The following is an 11,868-nucleotide window of genomic DNA, read 5'->3' as shown; positions in this document are numbered from 1 at the left end:
TGGAATTCACTCTGTAGTCTCAGGGTGGCCTTGAACTCACAGCGATCCTCCTACCTCTGCCTCCCGAGTGCTGGGATTAAAGGCGTGCGCCACCACGCCCAGCCCTCCTTTTTTTTTTTTTTTTTAATTTTGTTTCTTTGTTTCAAGGTAGGGTCTCACTGTAATCCTGACTGACCTGGAATTCACTGTATAGTCCCAGACTAGACTCAGATTCATGGGCATTAAAGGCATGTGTCACTATACCCAGCTCCTTTTTTTTTTGTTGTTGTTGTTTATTTTTATTTATTTATTTATTTATTTGAGAGCAACAGATAAACAGACAAGAGGTAGAGAGAGAATGGGCACATCAGGGCCTCCAGCCAGTGCAGTTAACCACTAAACCAGCTCTCTCTAGCCCGTCTTTCTTTCTTTCTTTCTTTCTTTTTCTTTTTTTTTTTTTTTGGTTTTTCGAGGTAAGGTCTCACTCTGACCCAGGCTGACCTGGAATCAGCTATGTAGTCTCAGGGTGGCCTTGAACTCATGATGATCCTCCTACCTTTGCCTCCCGCTCCTTTCTTTCTTCTTTTTAAAATATTTTTATTTTTATTTATTTATTTATTTGCGAGAGAGAGAGATACAGAAATAGGCAGGTAGACAGAGAGAATGGGCGTGCCAGGGCTTCCAGCCATTGCAAATGAACTCCAGACGCGTGGGCCCCCTTGTGCATCTAGCTAACGTGGGTCCTGGGGAATTGAGCCTTGAACTAGGGTCCTTAGGCTTCACAGGCAAGCGCTTAACCGCTAAGCCATCTCCCTAGCCCTCCTTTCTTTCTTAAGTTGATTTTTGTCAAGGATTTTTGTCTCAGCAGTGAGAAGTAACTGACGCAATACTTAAAGGGACACTTCACACAAATTGTCTGCTTTCTGGAATCTATACTTAGATTTCTCTAAGACCAAGTTAAATATATTAAATTATAAAACATTTCTTTGGGGCTGGAGAGATGGGTTGGTGGCGCTTGCCTGCCAAGCCGAAGGACCCACGTTTGACTCCCTCAGGTCTCACATAAGCCAGATGCACAAGGTTGCACATGAACACAAGGTGGCGCACAAGTCTGGAGTTCAATTATAGTGGCTAGAGGCCCTGGTGTACCAATTCTCTTTCGTTCTCACTCTCTCATATTAAAAAAAGAAAAAAGAAAGAAAAAAAAAAAGGGTAGCCGGGCGTGGTGGTGCATGCCTTTAATTCCAGCACTCCGGAGGCAGAGGTAGGAGGTAGCTGTGAATTCAAGGCCACCCTGAGACTACAGAGTGAATTCTAGGCCAGCTCAGGCTAGAGCAAGATCCTACCTTGAAAAATTCACACACACACACACACACACACACAAATAAACAAAAAAGCTAGTCTATTGGGCTTGTCTAACAACAACAAAATAATAATAATAATAATAATAATAATAACAATAAACATTTCTTTGGAGCTGGAGAGATGGCTCAGCAGTTAAGGTGTTGGCCTGTAAAGCCTAGTGACCTGGGTTTGAGTTCCCAGTGCCCTGGAGTCCCTGGCACATCCATTCTCTCTCTCTCCTTGCAAATAAATAAAATATTTTTTTGGGGGGGGGTTTCAAAGTAGGGTCTCACTCTAGCCCAGGCTGACCTGGAATTCACTATGTATCCTCAGGGTGGCCTCGAACTCATGGTGATCCTCCTACCTCTGCTTCCTGAGTGCTGGGATTAAAGGTGTACACCACCACACTCAGGAAATAAAAAAAAATTTTTTTTTGAGCGGTTACTCCCTTTATTTTCCTCTTTTTAAAATCAAACAGAAAACAAACATCAATTCTGGTATACACTAACATCTTCAAAGTACATCATTTGTACAAGAGAGGGACTAAGAACAAAACTGTGTTTATGGAGATCCAAACACCAGTGAGTGCGCGTGCCTCACACCGCCTTCCGATGGTACGCAGGAGGAGCCACTTCGTAATCCCTGGCACTAAACAAAGTTGCAGAATTCCTTGCCAGGTACTTGAGGAAATCATGAAGATAATTCAGTAACAACGCAAGACTCTTCCCATCCAGAGGTGTATAGGCCAACATTGCTCCAATTTGTGCAAACAATCTCAGAAGATGCGGCGCTCCATCCACACGGGACATGGGCGCATCAGGGTGATCTGCGAGAATTTCAGCATACTGTGGTCTCTCGAATTTGTAGAGTAGCTGAGTGTCCAACATTACGCTGAAGTACTCTTTTACCCCTGCCACAAGTTCATTAACAGCATACTCCTTATTATCTGTGTTTCCTCGAGACTTGCATAATCCTCCAAAGTGGAATTCTTCGCAGGAAGATAAAAAAGCTATTTTTGTCTGGTAATCGGGTCCCAATCATCAACAAGCCATGGTTTCAGTTCTTCAGGAATCCCTACCGTAACTTCAACTCTGCTCATCAGTGTTTCTTCATTTTCAGCAGTAGGATCTGCACGAGCCCTTTTCTTCCAAGGAGGCTGAGGCGTCTCGCTGGTCCTGCCGCCATCTCCACTGCCAGGTGTTTTCTGCTGGTTCTTCTTTTGTTTCCACCGCCGCATTGTTCTGCTGTAGACCAGATGTCTTCTTTCCTGGAGCAGCCCCTCTCATCTTCCCCTCTGCGTGCTGCTCCCCGTTGGCCTTTTGAAGTTCTCTCTGTCTCTGAAGACGGGTGCCCACGTATTTGAGTGCTCTGCTCTCTGGAGCCCGCTCATTCCAGCTAGAGGTCAGGAGTACCCTCTCGTGTCTTCAAAGCTTTTTCAGAGCTCTTAGACTTCACAGCACTTTTTTTGTTGTTGTTGCTGTTGTTTTGTTTTTCAAGGTAGGGTCTCACGCTGGTCCAGGCTGACCTGGAATCCACTCTGTAGTCTCAGGATGGCCTCGAACTCACAGCGATCCTCCTACCTCTGCTTCCCGAGTGTGGGATTAAAGGCGTGCGCCTCCACGCCTGGATCATAGCACTTTTTCAAAATTCCAACCACTGTAATGTATAAAGTATTTCACTTGTTTATCCTTTATGGCCACCTTGGCACACTTTGCTTCATTCAGCAAAGGCCCATGAAAGCACAGCGCCCGCTCGCCCTCCAGGAACTCAGGCTCCCAGTCTTGCTTGGGTGCCATTTATAAATGATTCTCCTCTACCGCTGCTGCCTCCCCCTTCGCTCCCACCACCCCCAACAACCGCCCCCTACTCTGTAGCCCAAACAAAAATATTTTCAAAGCACTACTTCTTCATGCACTCACTGTGTGACTTTTCCTGGGGAGATGTCACCGCAGACACTAGTGAGAGATCAAAGAACCAATTGCTGGCTGGAGAGGTGGCTCAGCAGTTAAGGCACTTGCCTGCAAAGCCTAACGACCCAAGTTTGATTCCCCAGTACCTACATAAGCCAGATGCACAAAGTGGCACATGTGTGGAGTTCATTTGCAGTGGCTAGAGGCCCTGGCACACCCATTCTGTCTCTTCCTCTCTCTCTATACCAAGCATGGTGGCACACTCCTTTAATCCCAGCACCTGGGAGGCTGAGGTAGGAGGAGAACTGTGAGTTCAAGGCCAGCCTGAGACTACATAGTGAATTCTAGGTCAGCCTGGGCTAGAGCAAGACCCTACCTTGAAAAACCAAAAATATTCCACTCAAGTCCAGTTAAATGAGCCCTGAGTTTATTGGGGTGACTTGCAGGAGTGTGGGTGTGGGTCACGTACAGGAACACGAATGACTCAAAGGCAACTAAGCTGCATGACTGCCCAGCCAGCCCCGCGTGGCTCCAGGGCCGCTGACTCACGAGAGGGCCTCCCAGGAGCTCTGTGCAGGACGGGCCAGTCTTCTCTCCTCAGCAGCTGTGACTTACTGGTCAACTCTTGAGAGTGGCTTTTTGATCTCATAACCCTCAGAAGCTTTTGGGCCTTGTAAATTCCATTTATTTCCTGGACCTTGTGTGTTTGATTTGCCTCCAGAATCCTGTGAACTTCCTTCTTCCCTGCTTCCTGGAGGGAATGTTACAATTCAGAGGTAGTAGCTACACAGTACATTTTCTCTCTGAGACCACCGCCCCCCACCACTGCCAGGGCTTTCAGTAGCTCCAGAATATATTTTTTCTTTTTTTTTTTTTTTTTTTTTTTTGTAAGACTTAAAGTTCTAAAAATTCCACCAGTCTCTGCATACTGTGCCTGATGTAAACCTAAAATCCCAGCTACTGAGGAGGTTGTGGCAAGGAGGCCTGCTTGGGCTATAGGGCAATTTAGTGAGACCCTGCCTCCAAAGGGGGAAAAAAAAAAGAAGAAGAAGAAGAATGGGATGGGAAGGAGGAAAAGAAGAAAGAAAAGGGACTGGGGATATAGCTTAGTGACTAAAGGCACTTGTTTGTGAACCCTGCCTGCTCAGGTCCAATTCCTCAGTATCCATGTAAATCCAGACACAAAAAGTGGCACATACAGCTGGCATTCATTTGCTGTAGAAAGAAGCCCTGACATGCTCAAACACACAGACACACATAACTAGATAAATAATTGTGTGTGTTTTGAGATAGGGTATCGCTGCAGCCCCGGCTGACCTGGAATTCACTGTGTAGTCTCAGGCTGGCCTCCAACTCAAAGCCATCCTCCTACCTCTGCCTCCTGAGTGCTGGGATTAATGGCTGTGTCACCATGTCTGGCCACACCTGGCTTTTAAAAATATTTTTATTTGCTGGGCTTGGTGGTGCATGCCTTTAATCCTATCCCTCTGGAGGCAGAGGTAGGAGGATCACCGTGAGTTGGAGGCCACCCTGAGACTACACAGTGAATTCCATATTAGCCTGGGCTAGAACGAGACCCTACCTCATAAAAACAAAAAACCAAACAAACAAAAATTAATTAATTAAAAAGAAAGAAAAGGCTGGGAACAGGCAGGTGTGGTGGTCTACACCTTTAATCCTAGCACTCATGAGACAGAGGTAGGAGGATCAATGTCAGTTCAAGGCCAGCCTGGGACTGAAGGAGTTCCAGATCAGCCAGGTTAGGGTGAGACCCTACCTTGAAAAAAAACAAACAAAAAAATAAGAGGAAGAGGAAGAATTGGAAGAAGAAGAAGCAGCAGCAGCAGCAGCAGAGGCAGCCGGGTGTGGTGGGGCACGCCTTTAATCCTAGCGCTCGGGAGGCAGAGGTAGGAGGATTGCTGAGAGTTCGAGGCCACCCTGAGACTACATAGTGAATTCCAGGTCAGCTTGAGCTAGAGTGAGACCCTACCTCGAAAAAAGAAGGAGAAGAAGAAGGAGGAGGAGGACAAGGAGGAGGAGGAAATAACTGCAGAAATAGAAAAGGCTGGGAACATAGCTCAGTGGTAGAGTCCTTGCCTATCCTGAGGCCCTGGGTTCCATTACCAGTTCTGTGAGGGGGGGACCTGCAAGTATGAAATAAAAAGTCCTCTGGCTTGGCAGGGTGTGGTGGTGCACGCCTTTAATCCCAGCACTCGGAAGGCAGAGGTAGGAGGATTGCTGTGAGTTCAAGGCCACCCTGAGATTACAGAGTGAATTCCAGGTCAGCCTGGACTTGAGCGAGACCCTGCAAGCAGGCAAGGAAGGAGCTTGAGGATGACTTTCATGTGACCAGTGATCGACTGCAAAGACCTTGGAAAAGTTACGCATTCTTTTTGCCACGCGGTCACCTGAAAACAAGCTTCTACCCTGGAGAAACAGTGCATCCTGCAGAGGTGAGCTAGCTGGAGAAAAAACCAGAGGCAACAGCCAGGTGTGGTGGCACACGCCTCTAATCCCAGCACTCGGGAGGCAGAGGTAGGAGGATCACCGTGAGTTTGAGGGCACCCTGAGGCTACATAGTTAATTCCAGGTCAGCCTGGGCTAGAATGAGACCCTGCCTCGAAAAAACAAACAGACAAAAAAGCAAAACAAAACAACAACAACAACAACAAAAAACAAAACCAGAGACAAAAGCAGAATGGCCTAATACAGTGTGCACACGAACACACACACACACACACACACATACACAGATGATATTTATAAGTCATGTAGGGGCTGGGGAGTTGGCGTAGTAGTTGCTTCCAAAGCCTACTGGCCTGGGTTTTATTCCACAGCACCTATATAAAGCTGGACTGGAGTTCATTTGCAGCAGCAAGACCCTCTGGCATGCCCACACATTCACACACACATGGAAATAAATATTTTTTTTGAGGTAGGGTCTCACTCTAGCCCAGGTTGACCTCAAACTCATGGTGATCTTCCTATCTCTGCCTCCCTAGTGCTGGGATTAAAGGCATTTGCCACCAGGCCTGGCATATTAATATTATTTTCCCAAGGTAGGGTCTCACTCTAGCTCAGGCTGACCTGGAATTCACTATGTAGTCTCAGGGTGGCCTCGAACTCTAGGTGATCCTTCTACCTCTGCCTCCCGAGTGCTGGTATTAAAGGTGTGCACCACCACACCCAGCAACCTAGCATATTTTTAAAATATTTTTATTTATTTATTTGCAAGTAGAGAGAGATAGGAGAGAGACAGAGAGAATAAGCATGCCAGGACCTCCAACCACTGCAAATGAGCTCTGGTCACATGTGCCACTTACTGCATGTGGCATACATAGGTACAGGGAAATCCAACCTGGGTCCTTAGGCTTCACAGGCAAGCACCTTAACTACCAAGCCATCTCTCCAGTCCCTAAATTGTTTTTTAACTGTCATATAGGACTAGGGAGATGGCACAGTAGTTAAAGACACTTGCAGAGTCTTCTGGCCTGGGTTTGGTTTCCCAGTACCCACATCAAGCCAGATACACGCATCTGGAGTTCATTTGCAGTGGCGAGAGGCCTTGGCGCACCCATTCCTCCCACCCTCTCTCATTCTGTCCCTCTTCTCACAAGATAAATAAATGAAAATTTAAAAATAGATTAAGGGCTGGGGAGCTGGCATAGTGGTTGAAGCCTTGCCTGTGAAGTCTAAGGACCCAAGTTCAATTCCCCAGTACCCATGTAGGCTGGATGCACAAGGTGGCACATGTATCTGGAGTTGTTCACAGTGGCTGGAGGTCTTGGTATGCCTATTTTTTTCTCTCTCTCTCTCTCAAATAAATAAATAAAAATTCTAAAAATTGGTTAAGGGTGAACAAGGGTTGTGGCAATAGTGAGTGACTGCTGATGGTTTGATACTCCAAGATGCCTCTCCGAAGTGCTACCCCTGCAGAAAGGGGGGCCATTTGGAGGATAGCAAACCTTCCCTTTTATGTAGCTCCCATAGGATTTTGTAAGTACATTGTGAAGTTTGCAGAGCAATGAAACAAAATTTCCTTTAAAAATACTATTTATTTATTTATTTTTAATTAATTAATTTATTTATTTGAGAGCGACAGACACAGAGAGAAAGACAGATAGAGTGAGAGAGAGAATGGGCGCGCCAGGGCTTCCAGCCTCTGCAAACGAACTCCAGACGCGTGCGCCCCCTTGTGCATCTGGCTAACGTGGGATCTGGGGAACCGAGCCTCGAACCGGGGTCCTTAGGCTTCACAGGCAAGTGCTTAACCGCTAAGCCATCTCTCCAGCCCTAAAAATATTATTTATTTATTTATTTGAGAGAGGAGGGAGGGGGGAAAGAGAGAGACAGAGAGAGAATGGGTGCACCATGGTCTCTAGCCACTGCAAATGAACTCCAGACACATGCGCCACCTTGTGCATCTGGTTTATCTGGGAAATTGAACCTGGGTCCTTCAACTTTGCAGGCAAGTACCTTAACCACTAAGCCATTTCTCCAGCCTCCTTATTTTGATTATTATTTTGTTTGTGTTTTGTTTTTTCAAGGTAAGATCTCACTCTATCCCAGTCTGAACTGGAATTCACTCTGGAGTCTCAGGGTGGCCTCAAAGTCACAGTGAAACTCCTACCTCTGCCTCCCAAGTGCTGGGATTAAAGGTACCACCACACCAGCCTCTTTTTTGTTTTTTTCTTTTTGGTTTTTGAAGGTAGAGTCTCACTCTATCCCAGTCTGACCTGGAATTTACTATGTAGTCTCAGGGTGACCTCAAACTCACAGTGATCCTCCTACCTTAGCCTCCAAGTGCTAGGATTAAAGGCATGCACCACCACACCCATCCAAAAATATTTTATTTATTAGCAAGTGGGGAGAGAGACAGAGATACACACAATAGATGTGCTAAGACCTCTAGCCACTGCAAACAAACTCCAGATGCAGACACCACTTTGTGCATCTGGCTTTGGGTGGGTACTGCGAAAATTGAACCTGGGTCGTTAGGCTTTGCAGGCAAGTACCTTAACCACTGAGCCATCTCTCCAGCTCCATGGTGTTTTTATTTTTATATTTTATTTATTTGCAAGGAGAGAGAAGAGAGGGAGAGAAGGAGGTAGAAAGAGAGAGAGAGAGAGAATGGGTATGCCAAGGCCTCCAGCAGCTGCAAATGAACTCCAGATGCATGCACCACTTTGTGCATCTGGCTTTACGTGGGTACTGGGGAATCTAACTGGGTAACCCAACTCCTGGGCTAAAACCATCCTCCCACTTCAACCTTTTGCATGTGTGTTATGTTACAGTGGAAGCATAAAGTATGTACTCCACGTCTGTGGGTTATACTGGAAGGCAAATCTATGTGAGTATGTCACCAGGATGCCCTACGTTCTCCAGCAGTAATCTTACCCACTTCTGGGACCACTCTTGCTCCATCCTAAGAAACCTGCCACACACTGCCCCTACCCAGTGCTCCCACTGTCCACTGTCTGAGTGTGTGTTTGTCCCCCTGCTTGGCCCTCCCTGCAGGGTCTGGATAAGCATATACGATCCTTCCTCCAAGGTCCAGCACTGGGCTTCCCCAGGGCCTCCCTTCTTCCTGGCCTATCGCCCCATCACCCATCTCTGTCTGGTCCAGACCCCTTGGCACTCAGTAATCTGGCTCTTGTCTTTGGATAATCTGTCTGTGTGGTACATTTTCTCTCTTCACCCACTATGTCAATTCCCTGAAGGCAGGACCAGTTGAGACTAGGAAGCCACTTCCACTTGGGCAGTGGCACCAGGCACACAGCTAGACTCCTCAATCTCTTTACCTTGAACCTTGAATGTGGAGCTCAACTCTTACCAGAGGCTTCACTTCCTCATCTGGTTTCCTGGTTTCTTTCTAACACCTCTGTCCAGCCATTTCCCCAAACTACCACCTGCCTCTTAAATTCCTTTCGGACTCCTTGGCTAAAGAAATGGCTTAGCAATTGGGGGGACACTTGTTTGCAAAACCTGACCACTCAGGTTCAATTCCCCAATATCCATGTAAAGCCAGATGTATAAAAGTGGCACATGCATCTGGAATTCATTTTCGTGGCAAAAAGGCTCTGGCACACCTCCCTCTCTCTTTCCCTCCCCGCTTGCAAATAAATAGATTCCTTCAAGATTCAGTTCAACATGATTTTTAAATTTTTAAACTTTTTATTGACAACTTCCATAATTATAGACCTACCATAATAATTCCCTTCCCTCCCCTACTTTCATTTTTACAAATCCACTCTCCATCATATCCCTCCCCCCTGTCAATTGGTCTCTCTTTTATTTTTTTTATTTTCACAATTTTTATTAACATTTTCCATGATTATAAAAAATATCCCATGGTAATATCCTCCCTCCCCCCTACACTTTCCCCTTTGAAATTCCATTCTCCATCATATTACCTCCCCATCTCAATCATTGTACTTACATATATACAATACCAACCTATTAAGTACCCTCCTCCCTTCCTTTCTCTTCCCTTTATATCTCCTTTTTAACTTACTGGCCTCTGCTACTAAGTATTTTCCTTCTTACGCAGAAGCCCAATCATCTGTAGCTAGGATCCACATATGAGAGAGAACATGTGGCGCTTGGCTTTCTGGGCCTGGATTACCTCACTTAGTATAATCAAAAATTTCATGACTTCATTTTTATTTACCGCTGAGTAGAACTCCATTGTATAAATATGCCACATCTTCATTATCCACTCATCAATTGAGGGACATTGAGGCTGGTTCCATTTCCCAGCTATTATAAATTGAGCAGCAATAAACATGGTTGAGCATGTACTTCTAAGGAAATGAGATGAGTCCTTAGGATATATGCCTAGGAGTGCTATAGCTGGGTCATATGGTAGATCAATCTTTAGCTGTTTTAGGAACCTCCACACTGATTTCCACAATGGCTGGACCAGATTGCATTCCCACCAGCAGTGTAGAAGGGTTCCTTTTTTTCCACATCCCCGCCAACATTTATGATCATTTGTTTTCATGATGGTAGCCAATCTGACAGGAGTGAGATGGAATCTCAATGTAGTTTAATCTGCATTTCCCTGATGACTAGTGATGTAGAACATTTTTTTACATGCTTATATGCCATTCGTATTTCTGCCTTTGAGAATGCTCTATTTGGCTCCATAGCCCATTTTTTGATTGGCTTGTTTGATTCCTTATTATTTAATTTTTTACTTCTTTGTATATCCTAGATATTAATCCTCTATCAGATATATAGCTGGCGAAGATTTTTTTCCCATCCTGTAGGTTGCCTCTTTGCTTTTTTCACTGTGTCCTTTGCAGTGCAAAATCTTTGTAATTTCATGAGGTCCCAGTGATTAATCTGTGGTTTTATTGCCTGAGCAATTGGGGCTGTATTCAGAAAGTCTTTGCCAAGACCAATATGTTGAAGGGTTTCCCCTACTTTTTCCTCTAGCAGTTTCAGAGTTTCAGGTCTGATGTAAAGGTATTTAATCCATTTGGATTTAATTCTTGTGCATGGAGAGAGAGAAGAATCTATTTTCATCCTTCTACAGATATATATCCAGTTTTCCCAACACCATTTGCTGAAGAGACTGTCTTTTCTCCAATGTCTCTTTTATTTTTATGCCATCATCTTTTCCTATTTTGAGGGTCTTGTGCAGGTATTGCTAGGCACTGCAAGGTCATGCACATAGAGGCCAAATTGTGTCTATAAAATTGCATTGTAAGCAGTCCTACTCTTCCTTTGGCTCTTACATTCTTTCCACCACCTCTTCAGCAATGGACCCTGAGCCTTGAAGGGTGTGATAGAGATGGTTCGGTGATGAACACTCCTCTGTCACTATTTTGATTTTTAAAAATATTTTTATTTTTATTTATTTATTTGGGAGAGGGAAAGAGGCAGAGAAAGAGAAAGACAGAGAGAGAGAATGGGCACACCAGGGCTTCCAGCCACTGCAAACAAACTCCAGATACATGTGCCACCTTGTGCATCTGGCTTATGAGGGTACTGGGGAATCGACCTGAGGTCCTTAGGCTTCGCAGGCAAGTGCCTTAACCGCTAAGCTATCTCTCCAGTCCTGTCACTATTTTTTTTTAACTATTTTTTATTTATTTTCAAGAGGAGAGAGAGGAGAGACAGAATGGGCGTACCAGGGCCTCCAGACGCTGCAAACGAACTTTAACACACGCACCACTTTGTGCATCTGGCTTTACTTGGGTAATGGGGAGTCGAACCTGCATCGTTAGGCCAGCCCTCAACGTGCTGTTTCAAGGAGGATTTGAATCTCTTCTTTCTCGCCGTGAACCAACCTCTTGTCTTTCCTACACACGTGTCCCGCCTGTCACCTGCCCTTGAACCTTGTTAGATTTAGTTTGAGCTTGTTTTCCCACTCAAAACGCCCAAGAACCTGGCCCGAAGACAGGCCTGGGGGTTGTTGCCCTCGACTTCCTTGCAGCGCAGGCGGTCTAAACATGAACCCAGACCGGCATGTACAAATGTCGTAACCCAGACAGGGGCCGAAATCCTGTAAAGGGCCTTCCCGAGCCTCCTGCGGGGCAGCTGCCCCCTTCGCGGTCAACGCGCGGCGACCCGCGATGTCTCATCTCTAGGAAACTGCCAGGCGCCGGCAGGACGGGGAGGGGAGAAG

The 11,868-nt window shown here is 45.8% G+C and overlaps 1 pseudogene; it reads right to left on the bottom strand.

Moving 5' to 3' along the window:
• Positions 1-1,919: 1,919 nt before the first annotated feature.
• LOC101593395 lies at positions 1,920-3,119 on the bottom strand (annotated as a pseudogene).
• Positions 3,120-11,868: the final 8,749 nt, after the last annotated feature.

This window comes from Jaculus jaculus, chromosome 9 (genome assembly GCF_020740685.1).
Source record: "Jaculus jaculus isolate mJacJac1 chromosome 9, mJacJac1.mat.Y.cur, whole genome shotgun sequence".
NCBI lineage: Eukaryota > Metazoa > Chordata > Mammalia > Rodentia > Dipodidae > Jaculus > Jaculus jaculus.
Note: the sequence above shows the minus strand (reverse complement) of the source record. Positions and strands in the feature narration are given on the sequence as shown.